General features: G+C 37.8%; 1 protein-coding gene across 1 annotated transcript in view; it reads right to left on the bottom strand.

Annotated features, from left to right (window-relative positions):
- Nucleotides 1–11,191, bottom strand: part of stat5a (signal transducer and activator of transcription 5a) — a 50,825-nt gene extending 39,634 nt beyond the window's left edge. The window contains exon 1 of the mRNA XM_088436764.1: nucleotides 11,000–11,191. The gene's annotated coding sequence lies outside the window, so the exon portion shown is untranslated. The remainder of the gene's footprint in view (nucleotides 1–10,999) is intronic.
- Between the last annotated feature and the right edge of the window lie 842 nt (nucleotides 11,192–12,033).

A 12,033-nucleotide genomic window follows, 5' to 3' on the forward strand; every position in this document is an offset into this window, starting at 1 on the left:
CAATGATAAAACGTGCTTATTTTAAATCAGTTGTAACGCGAACTTCACATTCGATGCTTGTGCACAACTAAAAATCACAATTAGCTCATTCAATTCAAAAGATATATTTTTATCTATCTATCTATCTATCTATCTATCTATCTATCTATCTATCTATCTATCTATCTATCTATCTATCTATCTATCTATCTATCTATCTATCTATCTATCTATCTATCTATCTATCTATCTGTCTGTCTGTCTGTCTGTCTGTCTGTCTGTCTGTCTGTCTATCTATCTATCTATCTATCTATCCATCTATCTATCGATTGATCTGTTTTCAAGTCTTAAGATGAGTATGGGATGGAAAATGGCTGGCACAGACTAAATTACATGTACCGTAACGTAAGTACTTACTATTTTAAACATGTATCGTAAAGCACTTTTTCAGCTTTCTGTCACTTTTGCAAAACATGGATTTCACGATTAAGCTAAATTTAAAATCTTCAATTTTTAAAACAACTAATGAATCCAATTAATTTACTAACCGGCCCTACTAAGACCACTGGGAACCGTTTTACGTTGATTCATCCAGGCATCAAGTAAGCGCTGTTCTCACCCGGTTAGCCAGCTTGGGACCGCTTCTTTTCCACGTCCAACTTAGCTCCTTTTCCCACCAGGCGTTTAACCTCATAAACACCAGTTTCAGCCGTTTTGGCAAAGCGCTGGCCTTTGATCCCGCAAGACTGTCACAAGCCAAAGGTCAGATAGCTGCGAATTCTCACGTGTGTTATCTCAGGACGGACGGAGACCCATTCCCAACCCCCTCCGCTGTCACTCTGCTTGCCGCGTTCTCCCTGCCAAGCGCTGTGCTTTGAGTAAAAGGTCAGCTCCAACTTTACCCGACAGAGATCTTTGGCAATGCAGAACCAGCAGGTTGCATCCATCTTGATCATTTAAGAGTGCTTCAGGTTGCTTGGACTAGAAGACGGGTGGATTTTTGAGATTTTCACAAGTTGTTCTTGGACCATGCTGAACGTCTGGTATGGCTCATAACATAGCAAAGGTCTCTGATAGCTGCTATTCAAAACGCGCTCTTTGGTTACTCAGCATTTTGAGATGGTACGGCGCGGATCTAAAAACATGAGTGGGAGGTGGAGGAGGAGGAGGAGGAGGAGGAGGGGTCCGGTCTGAAGGCCACAGGATATTTCGCCAGGGTTCATGATGTCATGAAAATGTCTTCTTGGAAGCGACATGACTGGTATGCGTGAGGATGACATGATGTCCAGCTGTTGCCGCAACAGGAAGAGCTGGATTTTGACAAACACTAATCTCTAAGATCTAAGATCTCTAAGATTTTTGGGAAGATTTTGAAGTTGATTTGGCATGTGAATTCAAATGAGACATGACTTCTGCAACATTTTTGCCTGTGGCATGTTTTCATCAAAATACGCAAAGGATCAAGAAATATTCAATCTTACTGCAAAAAAAAAAAAAAATCTCTTCACTACAAACCTAAACAAACTTTGCGGAAAAATACAGAATTAATAATTTCATTTTTACAGTTGTATGTTTAAGTACATGTGTTCAACCCTCAAACCTTTTTCATTAGGGATCATTCGAACATAGTTTCAAATACAGTGATCCCTTGCTACGTCGTGCTCGCCTATCGCGACCTCAGTGCATTGCGGATTTTTTTATTTATTTATTTTTTAATATTGCGGAGAGACGCACTGTGACGGTTTCTTGCGTGCCAGAGAAACGAGGTAACTATAAATGCACTTGCCACAGACGTGGAACTATTGCAGTAAACTATTTACTTAAATCATACTAGAAGTCGAATTAAAGCCAAATCTGTAGATAATCAAACATGATAACAATGAAAGTTTACACTTGAAATACTTGTACCATTTTATTGTAAAATAAATCTAGGTTAAGAGATTTCTGACGGTCCGGTGAACATCTTTGCTCCTCTGTCTTGGAGGAGCAATAGCCTGCATGTTTTACCATGGAGATCGTCACGTCCAGGTGTGACTAACAAGTGGGAGTTGGAGCGGGAGTAGATTACAACTCCTGCCCTCATTGGTCGACGGTCATGCCGGGAGCCAATCGTGTGTCTTAAAGTGCCAATCTCCCACTTAAAATCAGTGAGTGTCTTGCAGGTCACTATAAGGTCTTACAGTATATAAAGATGTGATTGGGTCCCACGACCCCAGGGAAAGGCTTTGTTTTTACCATGTGAAGTGTAATTACAATAAAATAAGGATTTCCATCATTTTTTGTTGTTGTTTATACAGGATAGTATTTTAGGTATACTTATACAATTTTTAAAGATATTCATTAAATTTATAGTCAGCACAACACATGTGGGGGGGTCTCTTTCCTTGGTAGGGGCTATGGAAAAATGAATTGAGAAGCAGTGCACTTATACGGATGGTATGGGCATCGTTATTAGTGATGCAATTTTTCAGCAGATGAATTAGAAAAAAAACAGATGATGTCGACATTAAGAAAGATGTAGTTCCGGAATATATCGCACCATTTTCAAGTAGTATTTTTTTCTAGCACTTCTGGTTTATGAACGAACTTTTGGTTTATGAACGATGCTTCATGGAAAGGAATGGAAGCGCATGAGAGGGCACAACATGAGCCAGTGTGACGTGGCAAAATGCATGCACACAATATGTTTTTGGGACCTCTGCAATCGCTGCCCCTCCGCAGAGTTTTATTTCCGATGGCATGTGACGAATACGTCAGGCCCACATGCCTTTCAGGGGCAGCGGCGGGCAACAGATGGGATTTAATGGTGCAAGCTGTTGACACCCAAATGTGCAGTCTCCGGGTGTGATCGTTGAGATTACAGCTTTCTTGTAAGGTGAGCCGAAGATGGTCACCTCATTAAGTGGGAATTTATACGGCCGAAGATTTTGAGCAGATTAGGTTACTTTTAACTAGGGCAGCGCAATTAATTGAATTTTAATCGTGATCACAATATTGGCTGCCACGATTAATTCAGATGATCCTCTGCGATATTAACACTGAAAAAAGCAAGCACTTTTTTTGATTACAAGTCAAATCAAGCACTTTGTCATCCTACCACCAGAGGGAATTTACCACAGGTTTGCGTGACAAAAGCCTCAGCTTCTCTCACCCTAATATATTATTTATCTGTGTGAAATGGCATTGAGTTTCTCACCTGATTCCTAATACTGTATATACATTGCAAGCCGTCAACTGAGACCAATTTTGAAAACTAGGATTATCAAAATATTGGAATACATTCCGTTTTGAAATGACAGAAAATTACATTTTGACTAATTGATTAAAATTTGCTTAAAAGTAAATCATGCGCTTGATTCTAAGTAGGCTTATTAGTAAGTTAGGTGTGTTGCCCTGTGTGCTAAGTTTTTGCCATGTCTTGTGAATGTTTTTGTTCATATACTGCTTGTTTAAAAAAACAAAAAAAACAAAAACAAAAGGGCACTAAATAGACATGTTTGACCAAGCATGATGAATAATTGTGATTTTAATACTGACCAAAATAATTGTGATTATTATTTTGGCCATAATCGGGCAGCCCTATTTTGAAGTTAAATTGGGTTAATTGATTTGACACAGATTATTGGGTGAAGTTTGGATTTTGGAGGACGATACAGACTCTTGGTGTATTTTAACAAAATCTTGTTGAATGTTACCAAATAATTTGTTTTAACTTTTAAAGTTATTCATTTCACCCGAAATTTGGGACTGTTCATTTTGTTACTCAATTTCTTTTTTATATTTTTTTACAAACATTTTCTTTAAGTCTCTAAAAACAGGTGGGTCAAATAAAAGGTTAAAATAACTTTTTAAGTTATTCATATATTGGGTAAAAAAATTGACTTCAAATGTTTTACCCAGTTTAGGATATTTTTGACTCAACTGTTTTAGATAGCATGTTTTTAATCAGCATTTTTTTACACTCTAAAAACCTTTGAATTAAATATAACCCGAATCAGGTCAAAAGTGGACCCAAATTGTTCAATTGTTACTCGAAATATTTTGATTATTTCTGACCCAACTGTTAAAGTATCGTTTTGTTTTTTTTATAACACTCCATAAACTGTTGTATCAAATATAATCTAAATTGTGCCAAAAGAGGACCAACCAAACCCTTTTTTACCCAATTCAGGTTATTTTTTACCCAAATGTTTAAGAGTGTACCAGTAATTCTTTTAACCAATATTTTATCACACTCTAAAAACCGTTAGGTCAAATATAACTCAAATTGGATAAAAAAGGACCAACAGGACGTTTAAGAGTTCATTTTACCCAAAAGATTGTTTGTTCCAATTTTTTTTTTTTAATTTAAAAACCAAATGTGGATTGTTTTTGACCAAACGGTTTTTGAGCGTGTGAGCAGTTCTTCCCACTTTGCAATGACTTTATTTAGTTCATCAGATGCTTCTTTGAGTAATTTTACATGGCTGCTATCGTCTTTGCTGGACATGACCTAAATTTGCTGAACAAACAGCCCAAGTCAGGCGGGAAAACAAGTCAACTAATGTGTTGATGTTGCGCTCGCCTGCAGGAGCATACCGGCGACTCTTTGAACCTGTGGCGTCCGCTAACATGAGTCCGTGGCCTGTTTCCACACAAGCCGCAGCAATATTGGCGGGTGGTTCACAGTAAGTCCGTAATAGGCTTTAACGTCGCAGTGACAACTTCGGCTATCGCACAACCTGCTCAACTTGTTGCTCGACATAAAGCCGGCGATTCTCCTAAGCCGCACATCAACTGAGCAGTACAGTCCAGTTCATGGTATAGCTTAGTTCCCACCACGCGATAGAAAAAAAATATTAATCACCGCTATTTTGATTGATACTCAAATCACAGATTCATAAAAATGACTATCCTTTGATTTCAAACCTTAGCACTTAAGTGAAGAAATACTGACAAAAAACAAAAATAAGCATATAACTGCCATCCATTGAAATCAGATTCAAAATATTTTTCATATTGTGCTGATAAACATTCAGTATACATATATTATAACAAGACAAAAACAACAAAAATGAATTAAAAATTAATATAAAATTATTTCTGCCAAACATGCTTCAATGGCACAACTAAATATTCAGTAGCTATTGTAAGCAGATCTTGTAAAAAACCCATCCAGCACTCAATTTCACGAGTTATTGTGAATTATCAATATGACAAATTAATCTAATTTGATTTATTGCCCAGGCCCAAATACACCTCATATTGTTTATTGGAATACAGAGGCATTAATTATTTTTTCTTATTAAAAAATAAATTGGAAAAGGTCCTTGAAAAAAATGATCACATAATAAATTGCAATATTGCGTGATTGCGTGTGTGTGTGTGTGTGTGTGTGTGGGGGGGGAGGGGGGGGGGGGGGTGGAAACTACTTTAGCCTTGCTCCTCATATTAACCTACAAAACAGAATGAAAAAAAAGTGAAAAATGTTATGTATCAGACGTAGTAGAATGAAATAGTCACTCAGTAAAAACAAACAAACAAACAAAATGTTTATAGAAAAGTCTAATGTCATGAAAGTCCCACAAATGAATCACAGGGCTGTGATCCCGCGGGCAGAGATTTGATTCCCTTTGAGTGAAAAATGTGGCACTCAGCCATAATTAAATTCCAAGCGGAGAGGTCGAGCTAAGTGTTAGCAGTGCAATATAGAAAAGGAGACGGATGCTATTGGTTGTAAAGGTGGTACATGAAGGCACTTCAGAGAGCACGAAAGGTTTTTAGTGTTTCTACAAATATCAGAAAACTAATTTAATGCCATGACAGGAACAGTACAGTTTTCTTTTCAATTTAAGAGAAATTTAGTTGGAACATGGAACAATTTATCGCTATATGGGCAGTTCTCAGGTTACTATCAAGTTCTGTTCCCACACTAGCAATGTAACCTGAATTTTTGTGAAAGTTGCAATTAACCCCTTAATATGTGCAAATAATTATTCAAAAACACATGGACGTCATGCCTTTTCTGACCTTTTGATTATATTCAGCTTTGTTTCTATGATAATGGCTTTTCTTTTCGTTGGACCATCATCAATGGAAGATTCCGCTTTCTTTCTTGGGGCCATGATTTAAAAAACGAGGATATAAACGGCGAGCATACAGAGAAAATTATGGCGCACAAAAATACACTCGACACTGGTGGGCTACTGGAGACAAAATAGCGGACGAGACTCAGGCGTCGTGATGTCGAGACAGTCAAGTACGGCGTAACTCGAGGACTGCCGGTATTGTGTTCTGCTACGTAATATGCTCAGAATGTAAGTCTATTCATTTATTAGTGGTTCATTATTACTGCGCTTATTCCTCTATTAATTTTTTTTTTTTTTTACTGTTTTATTGCCTACCTTATTATTTGCTCAAATGTGGAATGTAGTCTGCTCAAGGAAGTGAACAGAATAAGAGATTCTTTGTGTGGTATTACTATGCAGATGACAATAAAACTCTTGAATCTTATGACTTCTTTGCAAAACATTGTGTGACTTTATTTTGTTGAGTTTTATACGGATGTGCACTGTCGACAGACGAGTCAGAAACAAAACGTATTTTTCTGACGATAAGCCGCAGCAGCAATAATTGACCCCCCAAAAAACATTTTTTGTCGCGGATAAGCTGCAACGGACTATAAGCCGCAGGTAACATCAGAATGATGGTATACAGAAGGTTTTTTTTATTTTAATTTTATTTTTTATCTTTAATCTTTTTTTTAATTGCCTCCTTCCAGCAACATTCTATCTTCAACAGACTGAACATGCCTGCAATTTTAGCACCAACATATTAATAGAAAATGGATGAATATTTTCACCAAAACAACGACAGATAGTGCAGTAAATTTGTAGTTCAAACTGAAAATCAATACTTCAATAGCATCTTCTTCTGTCTCACTTTGTTTACACTTTGCATATAATTCATATATACAATCATACATTATATATACATGTCATAAACCTTTATACATGATCTTATTCAATTTGGACATAATTTTTATATTTTTAACCATATTTTTAAAACTCTTTTTGAGCTCAGCCATTTTTTTTACATCTTTTCAGTTCTATTTCATCGTTGCTCCATAAATTGACAATTTGGAACATATACACACATTTGCTTTACTGGTGGATTGTCTCCTTTTGGCTCAAATCCACAGATAAACCACATTGAACTATAAGTCGCAGGACTCAAATCATGAGAAAAAAAGGTGTGGCATATAGTCTGAAAAATAGCTTCTGGAGTAACTGAATAAAAGATGCTGAGAGATACCACATCCAAAGATGCTTTGAAGAGGTTAGGGGGGTGCTTGGCTGAAAAAAGTTTTCACACTTTGAAAAAATGTTGAGAATCACTGCTGTACAGTGAACACAACAGGTGCGTTTGGGCTCCCTTACAACTATGTCAACGAGTAAACATGGGAAAACGATGGCTCAGAATCATATCAACTCCGAGTTTGATTTAGACCATGACTTCTCTCCAGCAGTGCGTCATGCAAGATTTTAATTCTAGCCAAAAAAAAGGAAGCGCAAGCGAAGCTCTGCCACTTCCTTCGCACAGCCCAGTGAAACTTTGCATCATGTGTCGATGGTGGCCAGGAGCAACGAAGCCAAAGTTAGTCAAATCATAAAACGGGCAAGGAAAATCAAGAAATTAAGCACAGTTGAGCGCGGAGCCGGCGGCGACCATGAGACAGCAAAAGGGGAGGCCTACTCGGGATGTCAACAATCAGCAGCGTTATTCGACAGATGGATCAGGCTTCTCCAGACTGAAAGCTGCTGATCACATGACCAGTGGATTAGCGCAACTGAAAGAGGGTGGAGGTTTAAGGGAAGGGAGAGGGGTGGGGGGGTGTCGCCACATGCTTCCTGATCATTTTCCTCACAACGTTTGCAGTTTCCCTTTCAACTTTGACAGCCCGCACGTTTGTTTTGAATTTGTCATGTCGCCATCCGAAAGATGCGGCCAACTTCCTGTTATCATTGACGAGAAGCGCTTCACTGGGTCTGACACCTTTGACTCACTGCTCGGTCACACCAACCAAAGAAAAAAAAAACCCAACAAAGCTTTGATCGGCTCACTTCCAGATAATCGCAATGTCATTGCTGAGAAAAGGTCTAAGCCATCAGGCGAAACAGAAATCACGCATGACGATACAGCCACCAAAAAATCCACAATTAAAATTCATTCATTTCAGCAGATGGTTAAAAGCATGCTTCAAAGTCATACAGCATACAGTGTGCTGATTTTTAATCCCAGACATTGAAACCTTTCCATGATCAAGACATTCATTATTGCATTTTACATACCCGAGGTTATTGTCAGACCATGTTTTATTCCTTCTTAATTTTTTAGACAGATCTGTTATTTCTAGTTTCTACTCACGACTTTGACATAATAGGCTTATTATTTTTGTCAACCTCGACAGCTGATGTTGCAAAATAAAAATCGGCAGATACAAAAATATTAGGACATCTCCAATTGAGATTTTGTTTGACTCAGTGATTGGCTCATCGGTTGTTTTTTCATCTAGGGAGTAAATATTGTCTATAAACTTGAACCCGGGAGCATTTCCAACGATGATGCAATAGATTGCGAGAAGCAAGATATACAGTGGAGAGCCAATTTACAAGGTTAATCCGTTCCGTGGTTGAGATCGTAATGCAAATTCCCCGTATGGCGGGCGATCCAAACCTATGTTAAATAGCTAATGCTTGTAAAACCCCAGGTAAAAACAAAGAAATTGTATATACATATTAAAAATCGGTAACAAAATAGTATAGTAATATACATAATATATATATATATATATAATACATATATATAATATTTATGGATACAAATAAATAACGATATAAATAAAAAAATATAGAAAGGATTTATTTACCTTTGAGTAACGTGACGAGCTTGTTATGGCCATATTCCAGAGTGAGGGTAGCCTAGCCCAGCCTAGCCTTCTTTGTATTTCTTGATTATATCCAGCTTCGTTTCCATACTAATCAATTTCTTACTTTTCTCTTTAAAATCACTAGCAATGTCGGGACCCATGGATAACCATTTAAAGTTTGAATTAAGCACTAAAATGCACAATAAATACAATATTGTGAGAACACAATAGAAAAAGCTTTAAAATGCCGCCATTTTGAACCGTGACGCAGACCAATAGCAGACCAGCATCTTAATATCTCCGTAACACCTACCAACAGCAGATGAGTATGTAGTGACGTAAGCAGCGATGCGTGCAGTGACGAATGAGAGCAGTCACACACGCACACTGATGTTTGAGAAGAGGTTTTTTTTATGTCATAAGGCAAAAAAATGGCGTAAAATGGGGACAAAAAAAGTCACGGTCCACGTCATAAAAAAACGGTGAAAAAAATGTAAGACGGGGACGTCGTAAACAGAGGGTCCACTGTACCCCAAATATGGCATTATTTCAAAGATGTGTTTAAAGGGGAAGTCAACTCAAAATGCTTTTCTGCCGTAATACTGTATGTTCTAAGCGGCCCTACTAGTCTTAACATTGTATTTTGATTAATACTGCAATTTTGGAATATAAAATCAATTATTTTTATCCACCTCAGTAGGCAGCTGTTTTGCCAATTGTTGTCGAACGAAAATGGCATCACGGATGCTCAAGACTTATGTAAGGACCAATCACAACTCACCTGTTTTCTGAGTAAGGTCATGAGATATTTATAAGATGAGGCACGATTGGTCATTACTAAAAAAAAAACAAAAAACTGTGATGTCATTTTCAGTCGACAGCAAATGGCAAAATGGCCACCTTCTGAAATTGATAAAAACAGATGGGTTTGCTGAACTGATATTCCACAAACACAATATGAAATCACAATATCAGATATAGACTAAAGGTCTTACATAGAAGATGCCATTGTAAGACAATTGGGTTGACTTCCCTTAGGACTGGACCCAAAAACATATAGTGCTGAATGCATTGTGCCCTGTGCCACTCTAATAACAACAAGCTAATGGTGTTCAGAAATGTATCTCATCTGCATGTAGTTTTTAGGTATTGTCATTTATTAACTTAACTTTCTTTTGCTAGTCCTTTCATGACACGAGAAAAGTTACAAGAACACATTCTTGTATCATAATTTTGATTTGTTTGCAGATGTGTTCTGGGAAGTTATGCCAAATTATCAAATTTACACAAAAGTTATGAAACAGCTTCAAATTCAAATGTTCTCCAGAACGTTAACAGTTCAGAAATTTAAGGCCTTGAAAATACACTACTGTGTACTGTGTAAAAGTCATTCCAGGTCATAAAGCAAGAGAGGTATGCAAAGCCGTTAGCCTAACTGAGAATTTTGAGGTCTGTAGCATTCTTTGGTTTGAGTAACATTTTACCAATTCAAGTAAATGATTCTTTATGTGTTGCTGCATAGTTTGGATGGCTTTAGTATTACCAGTAATGATTTACAGCAGTATTGGGACAACAAAAACATTGCATTAGATGCCGTTTTCAAATTTTTGAAAGGTATATCAGATAATAAAGGGTAAATATTGATGTTCTTGTTATTTTTTATTTACTTTTACTTGAGTGAGAATCTTTGTAGATCTACCAGAATTTCTTCTACTTCAGTAAAGCATCAGTATTTTTGCCTCCTTCCCAGAAGTAGCAACAAGTTACAACGTATAGACAGTCAAATATAGCAATATGTTTACTTTTCCCTGAAAATGACTATAGTTAGGTGCCCATCATGTTTAGCAGCAAACATGATCAGAACCACAAGTCACAACTAATACGTGGAGATGGAGACGTGGGAGCGAGGCGTCAGGGATGCCCTCAGCCGCCTGTTGAGCCTCCACCGGCGGGTAGACCGGCACAGATGGTTCGGCGAAACGAAGCGGCGGAGTTTGTTTACAAACGTTATTTCGTACTAGCTGAATGTCAAGTGGCACGCAGGACGTTTTCTTTACACCCCCCCCCCCCTCCCCCCAAATAAAAAACAAGCGTCGCAAATGTCGCTCTTACCTCCCCTCCGTGGGGCGACGACTGCCGCGGCTCACTTGCGCTCGCGTGCGGCCACGAGTTGCGGTGACTTGGGGAGCAGTCGCAAGCTCTGTCGGCCGCTCGGTGGCTCGCTGCGTCGGTCCGTGGAGTTAGTTACAGTTTGCTTGACCTCTCAGTCCGGAGCCCTCACTCACTCACTCACTCACTCACTCACTCACTCAGTCGCTCACTCACTTGCTCACTCCCACTCTGGCTTTCACTGGCCCCGCCCACTTCCGGTGTCACTCGCTGCTGGTGAGGAGTAACGGCGACACTGACGTAAAAGTCCCATTCCGAGTCATTTAAAACTGTGTTTTCTAACAATCGATCAAGACACAAATTTAAAGTCTGCAAAACTCTCACCAAATATCACCAAAATAAAATGTCGAAAACGTTTGAGTGTTGATAGATCGGATGTCGATTCGAGTAATGCTTTTAAGCATTCACACAATTCGTTTTATTTCCTTGATATGCTTCTACTTCCATCTGATTTCCATCATTTCGATTTCAACATATTCCAAAACGTTATGCCTTGCTCCGCCTCTTGCCCAAAATCAGTTTTCCCCATATTAAAAAACAAATCAACTAAAATTTGCCATTTTAAACCCTATTACATTGTTTTTTTTCCACAATCTAATTCCCAAATTTACATCATCATATCATTATACCATATTCTGAACATTCATCTTGCGAAAAAAAATCACCAAAATTTTTCAGATATAGCGATATTGATTATAAATGATTTCTTTCTTTCTTTCTTTCTTTCTTTCTTTCTTTCTTTCTTTCTTTCTTTCTTTCCAATTTCGTTTTTATTTTATTTATTGATTTCCTTTTGGAATGCGTTTGTGTTCAATAATCCTCACAATCCCTCCTCACAAAAAATCATTATTAAAGCACATCAAATAACACAGATGCACATCAAAGTTCACATCTGAAATTTAAAACGATCAGTAAACTATTTGTTTCTCCTTGGTAATGAATTTTGATGTGCCTAAATGTTTTATCCACAATTTTTC

The sequence above is a fragment of the Hippichthys cyanospilos genome, chromosome 16, assembly GCF_059441005.1.
Source record: "Hippichthys cyanospilos isolate Australia breed blue-spotted pipefish chromosome 16, RoL_Hcya_1.0, whole genome shotgun sequence".
Classification (NCBI taxonomy): Eukaryota; Metazoa; Chordata; class Actinopteri; order Syngnathiformes; family Syngnathidae; genus Hippichthys; species Hippichthys cyanospilos.